At 43.0% G+C, this 17,901-nt stretch overlaps 1 long non-coding RNA gene across 2 annotated transcripts; it reads left to right on the forward strand.

The window, feature by feature from the left end:
* Positions 1-3,768: 3,768 nt before the first annotated feature.
* On the forward strand, positions 3,769-17,680 carry LOC132406033 (uncharacterized). Of its 2 annotated transcripts, XR_009516042.1 has the most exons (4): positions 3,769-3,870; positions 4,953-5,114; positions 10,185-10,405; positions 17,361-17,680. It is a non-coding gene; the product is annotated as an uncharacterized LOC132406033 (long non-coding RNA). The 2 variants fall into 2 exon arrangements; XR_009516041.1 differs by having other exon boundaries at positions 4,953-10,405.
* Positions 17,681-17,901: the final 221 nt, after the last annotated feature.

Genomic DNA, 17,901 nt, shown 5'->3' on the forward strand with positions numbered 1-17,901 from the left:
ATATGCGTGATCCTGACATGGGGAGTCAAGGTCCTCAGTCCCAACCCAGAACAGTTTTCCTTCTCCATTCTCAATGGTCACGTGCCAGCGATTCTCCAAGGTCAATGGAGAAGGTACATTTTCTCAGGGAGCCTTCAAGAACATCCTTGACTTGTAATCTATTGCCACAATGGAGCAAAGAGTAGAATGTCTGTTTCAGGACCTTAGGCATGTATTTGATTTTCTAGCGGAGCTGACTGAGAATCGTTATAACCTCGTTGTTGGAAATGTTGTCTTGTAGAGGACACTGATAACTGTTCACTTATTTAGCTGAAGGATTTGGAGGGTCCTGCAAGACAATATGGACGAATCTACACAGTTTGAGCTCCCTGTTGTAATCGCCCTGCTGCAGTGATGCAGGAGAATGGGGTCACTGCTGCTATGTAGACCTTGAACCTTCGTGCAAGTTTGAGGCCCTGGTGTTTTTAGGCTGTTGTCCTCTATAATCCAAAAAAGATTAGGAAGGTGGGCGGAGCTGCGATGGCACTCCACTCTGACTTCTTTCAGCTCATCTGTCTGTGTTTAGTTGAATTGTCAGGTGAACAATTAGTTTTTGTTTTACTGCAGATTATGGTCTTTCTTGGGGGGTTTGCAATTGCTTGCTTGGTGGGTGGAGGGTGCTGATGCTTTTTTTGCTGAAGTAAGCGGGGAGGGGATAAGTACTGCTGGTTATGCTTGGAAAAGGGGTGTAGAAGGGTCTTTGGGGTTCTAACCTTTTTACTGTCACTCATTCTTTGGGGCACTCTCCTATTTTACATAGAAACATAGAAAACCTACAGCACAATACCCACAAAGTTCTGCCAAACATGTCCCTACCTTAGAAATCACTTTGCTTACCTGTAGCCCTCTATTTTTCTAAGCTGCATGTACCTATCCAAAAGTCTCTTAAAAGACCCTATCTTATCCACCTCCACCACCATTGCCAGCAGCCCATTCCACACACTCACCACTCCGAGTAAAAGACCTACCCCTGACATCTCCTCTGTACCTACTTCCCAGCACCTTAAACCTGTGTCCTCTTTTGTAGCAACCATTTCAGCCCTGGGAAAAAGCCTCTGACTATCTACACGATCAACGCCTCTCATCAGGTCACCTCTCATCCTCCATCGCTCCAAACGACCGAGGATTCTCGTGGATGTCTATATTTCTCTGATACTTAATGGAACTATTGAAGATGGTTTATCTTTGACAAGAGCTGGTTCATGATATGTGGAAAGTGGTCAATGTTTCTTGAGCCTTGTTGTGGATATGCATCGTTGGAGCAGAGGAAAACAAAAGATTAGAGCAGGATCTGGCTGGGAGACCAGAAGACAATAAGACTTGGGAGCAGAATTAGACCATTCAGCTATCACTCTACACCCAGTTCTCCTGCCTTTTACCCTTAACTTTTGATGCCCTTACTAATCAAGAACCTATCAAACTTTGATTTTAATATATCCAATGATTTGGCCTCCACAGCCAACTTTGGCAATGCATTCCGCAGATTCACCACCCTCTGACTAAAGAAATTCCTCTTCACTTCTGTTCTAAAAGGACATCCTTGTATTCTGAGTCTGTTCCCTCTGGTCTTAGACTCCCCCATCTTAGGAAACATCTTCTCCATGTCAGCTCTATTTATGCCTTTCAATATTTGATTCAATTAGTTACACCAGCCCCACCCCACCCCGCCATTTTTCTCAACTCCAGTGAGTGCGGGCCTTCAAACGCTCCTCATATATTAATGCACATGTCACACGTTGGGCATAGGTTTTCGATGCCTGTGTTAAATGCTGGATGGTAAGTTTTAGCTTGAACTCATTAAGATACATTAGGATAGAACACTGCATAACTATATTTTTTCTGCATAATCTTGAAAATAAATACAAAGATCACCAGAAAATCATGGGATGGAAAGGGTTACACTCAACATGAATCATTCACATACATTTCCCACCTGCTCTCATCTGTCACCATAAAACACTAGTTGCAAAGATATCACACCACAAGTGACATCGGAACGCCCCCAACAGCTGAGTAAAATCATAACAGGATGTGTGAGAGGTTCTAAAAGGTCAGTCATTGACAAGAAAACAACTGTGCTCTGAAAGTGGAAAAAAAAGGTCTGCCAGTGTTAACACACAAAACGCTGGAGGAACTCAGCAGGTAAGGCAGCATCTACGGAAAAGAGTAAACAGCCAAAGTTTCGGGAGCGGACCCTTCATCAGACTGATTTTGCCAGTGTTAATCTGAGCATCTCGACACGGCAATGGAAAGCACTGCAGGTCCCAGTGAATTAAGAGCACATCCACCTTCAATCATGCATGCAAGATCACAGTGCAAAATTCCATTTTCATTTAATTATTGTCCACTGGCAGGAATGAGAGAGTGAGAGAGAGAGAGAGAGAAAAACAAAAGGAAAAGTTCAAGCATTTTCCAGAAAAGTGGTTGATAAATGATAGGGACAGTGTGTACTTTCAAACCTGGCACATGCTTCAAAACCCATTGTGTGAAGAAACAGATGTTTCCATTACAAAAGACGTTTCACTGTTGAACAACTCAGGAATGGAAATCTACCACATTAACTTAAATAACTGATTGGCAGAACTTCCTGTATGGGCTCTTTGATTGTATTTTTCTCCTGGTTAACATGAGAAGCAGATTTACTTTTAATTTTTGTTAAGCAGGAGTTAATTATCCTTGAAAGAGAAATGACTTGTACATATCATCCCTTTGCTGGAAAAGATCTCAAACTGATTCACACACACTCAGTGGCCACTTTACTAAATACATCTTGTACCTAGTAAAGAGGCCGTTAGTGAGTGTTTGAGCTCTTCTGCTGCTGTAGCTCATCCACTTCTAAGTTTGATGTGTTGTGCATTCAGAGATGTTCTTCTGTACAGCACCGTTGTAACACATGGTTATTTGAGTTATTGACGCCTTCCTGTCAACTTGAACCAGTCTGGCCATTCTCCTCTGACCGTTCTCATTAACAAGGCATTCTCACTCACTGGATGTTTTTTGTTTCTCCCGCCTTTTTCTGTAATCTCTTGAGACTGCTGTGCATGAAAATCCCAGGAGATGAGCAGCTTCTGAGATACTCAAACCACCCCATCTGGCACCAACACCACAGATCTGATCACAAACAACAGAAAATCTGCAGATGCTGGGAATCCGAGCAACACATAAAAAAATGCTGGAGGGACTCAATGTGCCAGGTAGCATCTATAGAAAAGAGTACGGTCAACGTTTCAGACCAATGCCTGACCACGCCTGTATGCACTGACTGAGTTGATGCAATGTGATTGGCTGATTGGGTATTTGTATTAACGAGCTGTTGCCCAGGTGTGCCTAATAAAGTGGCCACTGAATGTAGAAAAAATATTGCACCGCGCACTGATAGTGGTAGCTAAAGATGGCAGTTATTTTGCACATTGTATTAAGACTGAATGTGTGAATAAAATGAATGATCGGTTCTGTACTTGGTGTATGAATTATGGGAAAATTGCCTGTCAGAATACCAGTGTTCAGATGAGAATTCTGATGCTCGCTTGAACCAGGAGAATAAACAGATGGGGTCTGGTTTAATGTTTAATAAACAGCAGAAAGCCGTTGATTAGATAATCAAGATTTGAATAGCTCAGACTCAGCAGAAAGCAGCTGATTGGGCAATTGAGGTCAGGTGACCGAGCAGTTTGAAAAGCTCAAACAAATAAATAGAGGGTTACCTCAAGCAGAGCGGCCTGTGGAAAGCGGCCAGTGAGTGCGTGGGCCAGTGAAGGAGTGGCAATTTGAGGCTTTGACTTGAGAGGCTTCAATGAGAAGAGGCAGCGGACGAGCTTCACTCCAAGTGAGGTAAGGCCGGGTAAGTTCCTTTCAAAGTAGAAAGTTTCAAAAGTTGAAGCAAGTATTGGGTAGGTCATGGCAGCTGAGATCGGCCCCATGGTTTGTTCATCCTGCAGCACGTGGGAAATCAGGGATACTTCCAGTGTCCCTGACGACTACGTGTGCAGGAAGTGTGCCCAACTGCAGCTTCTGGCAGACCGCATTGAGCATCTGGAGCTGCGATTGGATTCATAAAGGAGCATCCGCGATGCTGAGAAAGTCGTGAATAGCACGTTCAGTGAGTTGGCCACACCGCAGGTAAAGGCTACACAGGCAGAAAGAGAAGGGGTGGCCACTAGACAGCGTAGCAGTAGGCAGGTGATGCAGGAGTCCCCTGGGGTCATCTCCCTTCTAAACAGATATACAGTTTTGGATACTGTTGGGGGAGATGTCTCATCAGGGGAAGGCAGCAGCAGCCAAGTTCATTGCACCATGGGTGGCTCTGCGGCTCAGGAGGGAAGGAAAAGGAGTGGGACAGTTATAGTGATAGGGGATTCAATTGTAAAGGGAATAGATAGGCGTTTCTGCGGCCACAAATGAGACTCGAGGATGATATATTGCCACCCTGGTGGAGGCTATTATATTGCTGAGAGTGCCTGCTAGTTAAGTGCATGCTTTGTGCTCTATTTACATATCCTATTCAAGAAAGTGATTATAATGGACTCAGAAAAGAGGGAAGAAAATTCAGTCATATTTGTAGTCTTGGTCACCATTGGAGTCGACCATGGACTTGACTATGGCCTCTGTGTGACAGTGTAATGTGCTGATACTGACTGCCCACAGCTGAAAATGTAACCTGTTCCTTAGGAGTGAAACCCTGCTAGATTACAATATGTTAGCAGGAGGCTGCAGTAGAGGATGAAAGAGAAGAAAATGCGTGTCATGGATAACCTACAGAGTAGAAAATAAACTGAAACTACCTCAACCGCAAATCCCTCAATAAACTCTCAACATCAGAACACCCTCATAAACTCCCTAATGCTCCAATCCTTACAGAAAACCTCAGCCCCTACTCCTTGCCCTTACCTTACCTCCTTCTCTGCCCCCCTCAGCTTTCCAATCTTCAAGCAGACTGAATAGGCCAAATTGCCCAACTCTGCTCCTACTTCTGTGGAAAGTGGCCAGTAAAGGAGTGGAGATTTGAGGCTTTGACTCGAGAGGCTTCGACAAGAAGAGACGGCAGACGAGCTTCACTCCAAGTGTGGTAAGGCCAGGTAAGTTCCTTTCAAAGGAGAAAGTTTCAAAAGTTGAGGCAAGTATTGGGTAGGTCATGGCAGCTGAGATCGGCCCCATGGTTTGTTCATTCTGCAGCACGTGGGAAATCAGTGATACTTCCAGTGTCCCTGACGACTACGTGTGCAGGAAGTGTGCCCAACTGCAGCTTCTGGCAGACTGCTTTGAGCGTCTGGAGCTGCGATTGGATTCATACAGGAGCATCCGCGATGCTGAGAAAGTCGTGAATAGCACTTTCAGTGAGTTGGCCACACCACAGGTAAAGGCTACACGGGCAGAAAGGGAAGGGGTGGCCACTAGACAGCGTAGCAGTAGGCAGGTAGTGCAAGAGTCCTCTGAGGTCATCTCCCTCCTGAACAGATATACTGTTTTGGGTACTGTTGGGGGAGATGTCTCAACAGGGGAAGGCAGCAGCAGCCGAGTTCATTGCACCATGGGTGGCTCTGCGGCACAGGAGGGAAGGAAGAGGAGTGGGAGAGCTATAGTGATAAGGGATTCGATTGTAAGGGGAATAGATAGGCGTTTCTGCGGCCGCAAACGAGACTCGAGGATGGTATGTTGCCTCCTTGGTGCAAGGGTCAAGGATGTCTCTGAGCGGCTGCGGGACATTCTGGAATGGGAGGGTGAACAGCCAGTGGTCGTGGTGCACATAGCTACCAACGATTTAGGTAAAAAATGGAATGAGGTCCTACAAGGTGAATTTAGGGAGTTAGGAAATAAACTAAAAAGTAGGACCACAACAGTAATAATCTCTGGATTACTACCAGTGCCACATGTTAGTCAGAGTAGAAATAGGAGGATACTTCAGATGAATATGTGGCTTGAAAAATGGTGCAAGGGGGAGGGATTCAAATTTCTGGGGCATTGGGGAGGTGGGACCGGTATAAACAGGACGGTCTGCACCTGGGCTGGACTGGAACCAATGTCCTAGGGGGAGCATTTGCCACTGCTGTTCAGGAGGCTTTAAACTAATGTGGCAGGGGATGGGAACAAGTGCAGAGAGACAGAGGGGTGTAAAATGAGGGTAGAAGCAAAAAGTAGTAAGGTGAAAAGTAAAAGTGGCAGGCAGGCAAATCCAGGGCAAAAAGCAAAAAGAGCCACTTTTCAACATAATTGTATAAGGGCTAAGAGTGTTGTAAAAACAAGCCTGAAGGCTTTGTGTGTCAATGCGAGGAGCATTCGTAACAAGGTGGATGAATTGAATGTGCAGATAGTTATTAATGAATATGATATAGTTGGGATCACAGTGACATGGCTCCAGGGTGACCAAGGATGGGAGCTCAACATCCAGGGATATTCAATATTCTGGAGGGATAGACAGGAAAGAAAAGGAGGTGGGGTAGCATTACTGGTTAGAGAGGAGATTAACGCAATAGAAAGGAAGGACGTTAGCCTGGAGGATGTGGAATCGATTCAGAAACAAAGGTTCTGAATTTAAAGAAGGGTAACTTTGAAGGTATGAGACGTGAATTAGCTAAGATAGACTGGCAAATGATACTTCAAGGGTTGATGGTGGATATGCAATGGCAAGCATTTAAAGATCGCATGGATGAACTACAACAATTGTTCATCCCAGTTTGGCAAAAGAATAAACCAGGGAAGGTAGCGCACCCATGGCTGACAAGGGAAATTAGGGATAGTATCAAATCCAAAGAAGAAACATATAAATTAACAAAAAAAAGTGGCACACCTGAGGACTGGGAGAAATTCAGAGACCAGCAGAGGAGGACAAAGGGCTTAATTAGGAAAGGGAAAAAAGATTAAGAGAGAAAGCTGGCAGGGAACATAAAAACTGTCTGTAAAAGCTTTTATAGATACGTGAAAAGAAAAAGATTGGTCAAGACAAATGTAGGTCCTTTACAGTCAGAAACAGGTGAATTGATCATAGGGAACAAAGACATGGCAGACCAATTGAATAACTACTTTGGTTCTGTCTTCACTAAGGAGGACATAAATAGTCTTCCGGAAATAGTAAGGGACCGAGGGTCTAGTGAGATGGAGGAACTGAGGGAAATACATGTTAGTAGGGAAGTGGTGTTAGGTAAATTGAAGGGATTAAAGGCAGATAAATCCCCAGGGCCAGATGGTCTGCATCCCAGAGTGCTTAAGGAAGTAGCCCAAGAAATAGTGGATGCATTAGTGATAATTTTTCAAAACTCCTTAGATTCTGGATTAGTTCCTGAGGATTGGAGGGTGGCTAATGTAACCCCACTTTTTAAAAAAGGAGGGAGAGAGAAACCGGGGAATTATAGACTGGTTAGTGTGACATCGGTGGTGGGGAAAATGCTAGAGTTGGTTATCAAAGATGTGAAAACAGCACATTTGGAAAGAGGTGAAATCATCGGACAAAGTCAGCATGGATTTGTGAAAGGAAAATCCTGTCTGACGAATCTTATAGAATTTTTTAAAGATGTAACTAGTAGTGGATAGGGGAGAGCCAGTGGATGTGGTATATTTAGATTTTCAAAAGGCTTTTGACAAGGTCCCACACAGGAGATTAGTGTGCAAACTTAAAGCACACGGTATTGGGGGTATGGTATTGATGTGGATAGAGAATTGTTTGGCAGACAGGAAGCAAAGAGTGGGAGTAAATGGGACCTTTTCAGAATGGCAGGCGGTGACTAGTGGGGTACCGCAAGGCTCAGTGCTGGGACCCCAGTTGTCTACAATATATATTAATGATTTTGACGAGGGAATTAAATGCAGCATCTCCAAATTTGTGGATGACACGAAGCTGGGCGGCGGTGTTAGCTGTGGGGAGGATGCTAAGAGGACGCAGGGTGACTTGGATAGGTTAGGAGATTGGGCAAATTCATGGCAGATGCAATTTAATGTGGATAAATGTGAGGTTATCCACTTTGGTTGCAAGAATAGGAAAACAGATTATTATCTGAATGGTGGCCGATTAGGAAAAGGGGAGATGTAATGAGACCTGGGTGTCATTGTACACCAGTCATTGAAGGTGGGCATGCAGGTACAGCAGGCGGTGAAAATGGCAAATGGTATGTTGGCATTCATAGCAAAAGGATTTGAATGCAGGAGCAGGGAGGTTCTACTGCAGTTGTACAAGGCCTTGGTGAGACTGCACCTAGAATATTGAGTGCAGTTTTGGTCCCCTAATCTGAGGAAAGACATTCTTGCCATAGAGGGAGTACAGAGAAGGTTCACCAGATTGATTCCTGGGATGGCAGGACTTTCATATGAAGAAAGACTGGATCGACTGGGCTTATACTTACTGGAATTTAGAAGATTGAGGGGGGATCTTATTGAAACGTATAAAATTCTAAAGGGATTGGACAGGCTAGATGCAGGAAGATTGTTTCTGATGTTGGGGAAGTCCAGAATGAGGGGGCCACAGTTGAAGGATAAAGGGGAAGCCTTTTAGGACCAAGATGAGGAAAAACTTCTTCACACAGAGAGAGGTGAATCTGTGGAATTCTCTGCCACAGGAAACAGTTAAGGCCGGTTCATTGGCTATATTTAAGAGGAAGTTCGATATGGCCCTCGAGGCTAAAGGGATCGGGGGTATGGAGAGAAAGCAAGTACAGGGTTCTGAGTTGGATGATCAGCCATGATCATATTGAATGATGGTGCAGGCTCGATGGGCCAAATAGCCTACTCCTGCACCTATTTTCTATGTTTCTAATGTTTCATCGTTAAGAAATCTTTGTTGCTCTGAAGAGCACAAATATTTTGAAACAGTGACAGGAACACATGGACAGATAAACTGGACTGGTGGAAACAGAAATCTTGGTCCCCTCATTCTTATCCAACTTCCCAGTCATCTTAAAAATGTATGTGGCCCCTCACTTACCCAAGATTACCACCGAACCACTGCCTTCAGAACACACAATCTCCAACTCAGGTACCACCTGCCACAGTGTACGTTGTCCACCAGGTAGCACCTCACCAAGACCAGGCAACAGCGTCTGAACTCCACACAAAATGCTGGAGGAACTCAGCAGGTCAGGCAGCATCTATTGAAATGAATAAACAGCTGACATTTCAGGCCCAGACCCTTCGTCAGAACTGGAAAGGAAGGGGATGAAGGAGTAAGAAATTGATGTTTGTGCCATCAGGTTGAAGGCTACTGCACAAAATATGAGGTGATGCTCCTCCAACCTGAGAGAGGCCTCATCGCAGCAGAAGAGGAGGCCAATCCCATTCCAATATGTAGGAATGGGAATGAGGATAGGAGTTAAAATGGTCGGCCACCAGGAAATTCTGCTTTTTGCAGATGGAGCAGAGGTGCTCGATAAAGTGGTCCCTCAAAATACACAGTGGTCTCGCCAATGTAGAGGAGGCTGCACTGGGAGCACTGGAGAGTGTAGATGACCCAAAATGATTCACAGGTGTTGCCTCATCTGGAAGGACTGTCTGGGGCCTTGAATGGAGTTGAGGGATGTGGTGAATGGGCAGGTGTAGCATTACTGCTGTTTGCAGGGATAAGTGCCAGGAGGGACAAAGGAATGCCGGAGAGAGCGATCCCTGTGGAAAATGGAGAGTGGGAGAGGTTAAGATATGTCTAGTGGTAAGGTCCTGTTGAAGATGCAGAAGTTGCAGAGACTGATGTGTTAGATGCGGAGGCAAACAATGCAGCCTGGAAGAAAAGGGCACGTAGTAACACAACCATTTTCAGGTTCTCCTTCAAATCACATACCATTGACACTTAACTATACATTACCAATCCCTCATTGTTGCTGAGAGCACCTGATCACATGAAGATGGCCTACCACTCCTTTCAGAAGAGTCGTTAAGGATGGTCACTTGACGTTGGTCTTTCTGGCAATTACCACAGTCCAAGATCAATAAAATGTCTGAAGCCCAGCCCAGTTTCAATCAGCTTGCAGGAATACCTGAGAAATGACCCAGTTATTTGGGGCACAAACCTTTTCAACGTATTTTGGACACACATGTTGGTCTTGAAATTAACCTGAGTTGAATGCAATTATGATTAATACCAATTTTACAGCATATTATTTCAAACTGTTGTTCCTCGCCATGTCTCATGGTGCATTGGCTGTTTCTCTCACATTTGTCTCTTTTACGAGGTTGAGTCACTAGCTCAATGCTCAACTCAGCAGGGATGGAAATTATCAAAGAGCCAGTCAGACTCAACCACTCACCTTAAAGTCTGGTGCGGATGCCACTGCATAACCAGCCAATCATGTTTCACGTGCTAAAGAAGAATTTCAATGGCCCAGCAACATTATGAGTGCAGTGATAAACAGCTTTATCTTCACTTCACAAGAAGGGCTTATTTATAATGCAGGTAAATATCAAACCTCATAAGAAGTGAGTATATTTAGAGACTGTGATGTTAATAAATGTTTCTGATTACATGGCAGCCCACAACACGAACTTGTGATTTACAGAGTTGTCATTCTGAGCTGAAAAATATCTTCTGTATTTGCACCACCGTATCAGGGTTTTAAGCTTTATATAGCTCACTTAAGTCACTTCATAACAAAACCAATCCAATACCCATTGTTCCTGGAACATTCATTATCATCATGTGTTTATAATTCATCACTATCTTGATCAAGATTAAAATAGATTTCCAATCCATTAAAACAGAATTAGATAACAATAACCTTAATTTAGAATATTGCTGGCTAAACTTAAGATCAATTAACAATTTTCTTTTCTCATGTTTTTTTTTGGTTGATTTTTGTCAATTAAATCATTTACATTAATTCTGAGATATTTGAACCTCGTCTCAGACCAATAGACTGCTTGGAATCTACCAGAATCGTTTTTGTCATATTATAGTTTATTTTGTATCCCAAAGCAGCTCTGAACTAAGGTGACGCCTCACTGAAATCTGTACAATCCTTTGGAGAGTACCACACCGACTGCTTTCTAAATAAAGGTGATGTCCTTCATATCTTAGCAACCTTCCTGTCAGTTCTGAGTACCTTCCAGGCTCAGTTGCAGTATATTTCATTTTAAGCGCCCTCGTTCTTTCTATTTCAGTCTGTTGGCGGCGTTCACCAAACTGAGTCAGAAACCAGCAGGTCTAAGCCACGATGTGCTTGTGATGAGATGTTTTCGACGGTTTCACGGCATTCAATACTGAACCTGAGGAAATCAAGCAAACATGGGTCTGGCTCATGCTTGGAAGGGTGAGAGTGGTGTAGCTGGAGAGAGAGGCCTGGATGTCAGGGGTGACCAAGGCGGTGAATCAGAAAGTAGGGTCATTGGGCTGCGAAGGTAGTTTGAGGAAAGTCAGAAATCCGACATAAAGTCAGAAGATGCCCGAAACACTCAAAAAGTCAGGCAGCATCTGTGAAATGAGAACTAGAATTAACGTTTCACCTTGAAGATGATTTGTCTGGTTTGCTGAAGCGTTTTCATCCGGAAACGTTAACTGTTCCTCTTTTCACAAAGTTTGCCTAACTTCCTAAGTATTCCCAGAGCTTTCTCACGCTGTAGTTGTGTGGTAAACAATAAAATCTCATACTTTTCAGCTTCTAAGTATCTGGACATCACTGAGGCCGCAGCACTGTACGTTCGCTGCATTTTCAGAGCTGTTATGTACAGGGCGAGGTCATCATCAGCTTTCCTATATCTGGGCATCAAAACCTCAGGAGACCACACAAAGAACAGAAGGTTTTTCAGTGTCTTTGTGAACACTCTATTCCCAAATAACCTCATAAAAAGTGGTAATTTATATGGCCCTTCTCTGTTTGCTGAGAGAGAGACTAGCAACTGGCTTTGAAGAAGTTACAATACTGTGCAAACGTTTTAAGCACATCTACAAGCTAGGGTGCCTTAGACTTTTGCATAATGCAGTAGTAATTTTATGTATTGCACTGTACCGCCGCCACACAAAAAACAAATTTCATGACATATGTGAGTGATGACAAGCCTGATTCTGAGTCTCTGTCATGGACTGAGAGCGGGAAAGTGGGCAGGGAGAGGGAAATCATGGTTAGGAGAAGAGGCAGGGAGGGGGAGAGAGCGGGAAGCACCAAAGAGACATTCTGTAATGATTAATAGACCAATTGTTTGGAATCAAATGACCTTACCTGGTGTCTCAGGGCTGGGTGTGCCTGTACCTGCATCACCCCCGCCCCAGCATTCATTCTCGGCCACCTGTCCCACACCCCTCCCGTGGTACTCCACCCTCACTATTCCCTTCATCCTTTGCTCCCACCAGATTTGCACCCTCGCTCTTCACTCCACTTTGACACATACATTGCTGTGCAAAATTCTTAGGCTTCCTAGCTATATACAGTGGTATGCAAAAGTCTGGACACCCCATGTCAAAATTCCTATATATATGTGCCGAAGACTTCTGCACAAAATTGTAATACATGCGGCTAGAGACAGGAGTAAATCATTTTGCCCTTATATGCTGATTAAATATTTGCATTAATGAGCAGGTATACGGGTGTACCTAATAAAGTGGTCACCAAGTGTATGTCCTTCATAATTTTATAATCTTTTTCATTGTAGTGCCTCATCCTCTGAAACTCTGATATAAAAATCCCAACCTGCTCAACCTTTCTCCATTACTGAGTCCCTCAATTCCCAGCAGTATCATTGTAAATTTCCTCTGTGTTCTTTCCATCTTTCCTACAGTAGGGAGACAAAAACAGAACACAATACCATGTTCAGTTTTAAATTATTAACGTGTCTGAATGTTACGTCTGAAAGTCTAAATGTTGAAGTCTTCAAAAAAACCTTTCACAAGCTTCTGGATAATAATATTGCTCAGCCCTCCCAGCATGAAAAAGAGGCCACGGTACATACAATCCATATTATAATGCTTCTGGTTTCTAGAGTCACATGGGAGAAGATATTTTGTACTGCTCTTTAATCCCATGTGGGGTAATGTGACCAGCTTCCTAAGCTGAATGACCTGGCAGGTGCTCTAATGGCCCCTGAGGACTGCTCCTCTTCAATGTGACACGCACAACACTTCATCCGTACGTTTCCAGGACAACAGCGCTCTGATGCACACAAAAAAAGTTTAAGTAGCCAATTCAGAATGTCACAGTGGATCCCCTGCACTGATTTTCCCCCAATGTCTCAAGTTTAATGACAGTTAAAAATACATAATTGTTTTTAAAATAGTCAGCATTGTATAAACAGAAAGCAGGCTAGGGTCATGCTGAACATGACCTGTACACAATGAGATATCTGACCTACATCAAATACATTCATGACACCATCACTCAGGCTTTGTTCAATTGGCTCACTCATGCACATAAAGGACTTTAATTTATATGAAAATCAAAAAATTATATAATGCCTTTCATGGCCTCAGGGCATGATGGGGAGATTGACTGCTAATATATACTTTTTAAGTATAGTCACTGCGGTAATGAAAATGTGTCGACCATTTTATGCACAGCAAATTCCTGCACATCTCTTTTGGCAACTGACTGATACTTTAATGCAGTACCCTTCTCTGTGGGAACTTTACTGCCCACTAGAAATTTGCCATGATCAGCTTTGCGTGCAATCTACTCTCCCTGTTAGTGAAAACATCCAAAATTCCACGCAACAACTCAGAGACAAATAAATCACATTTTTTTATAACACAATCTCTTTGCTGTCTGTCACCATCTGTGTTACAATGCCTGTCCTAATTATTTTAAACATTATTCTATTGCATTTTACATTACAGAGGCTGATTTGTGTTCATTTTGTGAACTGGCATGACAATGTTTATATAAAACAAAAGTTATATATGAATGTGTCACTATTGTTGTTACTAATATTGCATAGTGTGATTACTACCCATGGTGTCTCTCATTGCTGAGGCCCAAATAGACTATCTCACCAGCATAGTGGGAAGAAAGAATAAAAAAGCTATATTAAAAAATGTTACTCAAATATGAGATAGTCCTTTAGCAAACTGAGATATAGACCGTACCAGGGGTGTGGAAAGTTTGCAGATTAAATCCATCTCCTATAATTTAAAAATGAGCCTTTCTGTAAGGGGGAAAAAATTGAATCAGGAAGTCACATTTGTCAATTCAGCACCTTTATGACTGAAATCCTCCAAGCCATCATGATGATAGAGATCAAATTAATCCACCCCTGGTTGTGTGACGGCTTCAGAGGCACAGTCGTGTTTGGTACCTGACAGCTTTCGCCAAGGGGTGATTACATTCGATTAAGCTGACTCTTGCCGTGTCATTGCAAGAAAAAAAAAGCCTCTGAGAGTCTTTGACAGGAGATTGAAGGTGGCAGCAATTTACTCAGGCAGAAACCCAGTCAGTAGGCACACCAGGGCTCTCTAATCTCCTCAATATTTCCTGCATTACTCCAAAGGCCAGCCAAAGAAATGAAATTGTCGCTGACAACAGCTTTCAGATAGTCTGACCCAACGGCTCTGGGAAACAACTTAAAAATAGCCTACTTTTATAATTTGGCAAAAATCTTCCCTTAATAATACCTTTAAAAATAACTGTATTACTCAATGTCTATCTCAGCCTGTAAGATCCTATTTCTAATCATTCTTGGTTAACTAGCTTTGATTGATTTAATGTGTGTGTGTACGTTGCGTATGCCTGTGTGTTATGTATCTGTTGTGGTTGTGTGCGTGTCTGTAGGTGTGCATGTGTTTGTATATTGTGTTGTTTGTGCCTGTGCATGTTATTTATGTGTTGTGGTTTTCTCTCTCTCTGTGTGTGTGTGTGTGTATTTGTGTGTGTGTGTGTGTGTGTGGTTGTGTATGTATTTGACTGCATGTCTGTGTGTGGTTGTGTATATGTTTGAGTGTGTGCATTTATGTGTGGTTGTGAATGTGTTTGAGTGTGTGTCTGCATGTGGTTGTGTGTGCGTTTATGTGTGGTTGTGAATGTGTATGTGTTTGAGTGTGTGCGTTTATGTGTGGTTGTGAATGTGTTTGAGTGTTTGTGTTTATGTGTGGTTGTGGTTGTGTATGTGTTTGAGTGTGTGTGTTTATGTGTGGTTGTGTATGTGTTTGAGTGTGTGCGTTTATGTGTGGTTGTGAATGTGTTTGAGTGTGTGTGTTTATGTGTGGTTGTGAATGTGTTTGAGTGTGTGTGTTTATGTGTGGTTGTGTATGTGTTTGAGTGTGTGCGTTTATGTGTGGTTGTGAATGTGTTTGAGTGTGTGTGTTTATGTGTGGTTGTGAATGTGTTTGAGTGTGTGTGTTTATGTGTGGTTGTGTATGTGTTTGAGTGTGTGCGTGTCTGTATGTGTGGGTATAACTCTACCTCAGACACTCACTGCTCTATTAGATCAGACACTATCCCAGAGGTCTTAAATGGCAAACAATTGACAGAATAACCTTCAAAACTCAACAGGTCTCCACCTTAGTAACCTTGAATCATGAAAAGAGAAATACAATGCAGAAAATGCTTGTGGGTGTGAACCATATAGCATCAAGTGATGTTGCAGCAAGCTGATACTGCACAACCACACAGTTAAATTCATCAATTCATTTAAGACATTTTTCAACAAAAGCTATTGAATTCCGGGCGATAATGGATTCCTTTAGAATGCTGTTGGCATCAAAAGTGATTATCAATAAGCAAAAAGGTTATTGTCCTCATATGATAAAAAATCGCCAGCAGTTACGAAACTCTGCCTCAGCTCGATGATTACATTGATGTTAAAATCTGTCAGTGTAAAGTGCTTTGTACTACTGAATAGCTTAAAAATTACTGTCTTATGTTCAGTGTCAGATAGCTATTGAATACTTTCTTTTTCTGGTATATGCTGTGGCTGCAGTTATTTATTATTTATTTACAGAGATACACTGCAGAATAGGCCCTTCCAGCCCTTTGAGCCATGAGGCCCAGCAACCCCTGATTCCTTCCTAGCCTGATCACAATTTACAATGATCAATTAACTGGTATGTCTTTGGAACGTGAGAGGCAACCAGAACTCCCAGAGGAAACCCATGCGGTCACAGGGAGAACGTACAAACTCCTTTCAGGCAGCGGTGGGAATTGAACTTGCGTCGCCTGTACTAACCTCTACACTGCCATGCCACGCCAATCAATTTGTGATTGATTGTGCAAACACGAGGAAATCTGCAGATGCTGGAAATTCAAACAACAACACACACAAAATGCTGGTGGAACACAACAGGCCAGGCAGCATCTATAAGGAGAAGCACTGTCAATGTTTCGGGCCGAGACGTTGACAGTGCTTCTCACTATAGATGCTGCCTGGCCTCCTGTGTTCCACCAGCATTTTGTGTGTGTTGTGTGATTGATTGTACTATGGTATCATTTAAATATGTGGAAATCTGAGTCCTGTGTTAACTGCCAACTTGTCTCAAAATTTTCTCAGTGTCAAGTTTAACTGAAAACACCCCTGTAAAGGACCTTACCGCAGCACTTTCAAGGCACTATGTTCATGCAAATTATTTCATGGATGATGTGGTAATCTTGCCCCTTGGCACAGTACACATATCTGAGGGCCAGCCAAATCCTGGAGAAAACAAAAGGCAAATGTGTCAAAATAAATTCCAATGAAGAACATGGTAATATGCAGGTCTCCTCAGTACCTTCTGACGGACATTTATTTTTTTAAGTCAAAAGACGTACCAATTGGCACCGTGATTAGGCGGGGGTTAAATTGGGGGATTGCTGTGCGGCATGGCTCAAAGGCCTACTCCACACTGTATCCCAATAAATAAGTAAACAAACAAAACAAATGAATGAATAAAATACATCACCACAGTGACAACACTTCCAAAGTAACTGATTGTGTAAAGTGTTTTGGGATATCATGCATATCATTTCAGGGCTGAAATGGCTAACATGAGAGACATAGTTTTAAGATGCTTGGAGGAAGGTACGAGGGGGATGCCAGAGGTAAGTTCTCCACACAGAGAGTGGTGGGTGTGTGGAATGCACTGCCGGTGAAGGCAATAGAGGCAGATACGATAGGGTCTTTTAAGAGACTCCTGGGTACATGGAGCTTAGTGAAATAGAGGGCTGTGCAGTAGGAAAATACTAGGCAGCTCCGAGAGTAGGTTACATGGTCGGTACAACACATGGTGTAATGTGCTGTAGATGTTAGAAACATAGAAAACCTACAGAGCTGTTCTATGTTCTAAATTAAGCATGTAAATAATTAACTTTTAACTGAGGTCTAAAATGGGCCAGCAAACTGCAATTCAAGGACAATTAAGGATGTTGACTCATTGCTGGCCTGATCAATGATACTCACAATCCTGAAATAAATAAAATCATTGCGGTCTTCATAAGAACATCTTTGCTTGCTTTCAGCTACGATGCATGGCTTCAGATGACACCTTCATGAATTTCGTGTTGAACCAGAAGAATGATATAAAGAGCTGTAACAGCAGCAGAATTACAAGCCTGAACAGTGTGGTTGAATCTGGAGGTAGCATCTACAGGGTTAAATGCTGGTGGCTAGCAGACCTTGTACGGGATCAAAACATTGGTGTGTACTGAAGCTTACACAGGAAAACTCAACAATACTGCTCTGGAAACATCACACACAAAGTGTTTCTGAGTTACCGACAATGCCGTTGAAATGTAGTAAAGCAGTTTCCAAGCTACGCGATCGAGGTATATGAAGATTCAATGGGAAATGGGGGGGGGGGGGGGGGGAGGGTTGAGGAAGAATAGCCACTACGATCTTGTCAAAAGGCAGAGCAGCCTTAATGAGAAAATGGCCTATCCCATCTTTTATGTGTTTAAGTTAAGTGAAACCTATTCAAATGCACACCGGATGAAAATGTAGCAAAATTGTACGTTTGTGCATTGTGGGGGAGGAAGAAGCATGCAAAGGACACTTGAAAAG

Source organism: Hypanus sabinus, chromosome 16, assembly GCF_030144855.1.
Source record: "Hypanus sabinus isolate sHypSab1 chromosome 16, sHypSab1.hap1, whole genome shotgun sequence".
Taxonomy (NCBI): domain Eukaryota; kingdom Metazoa; phylum Chordata; class Chondrichthyes; order Myliobatiformes; family Dasyatidae; genus Hypanus; species Hypanus sabinus.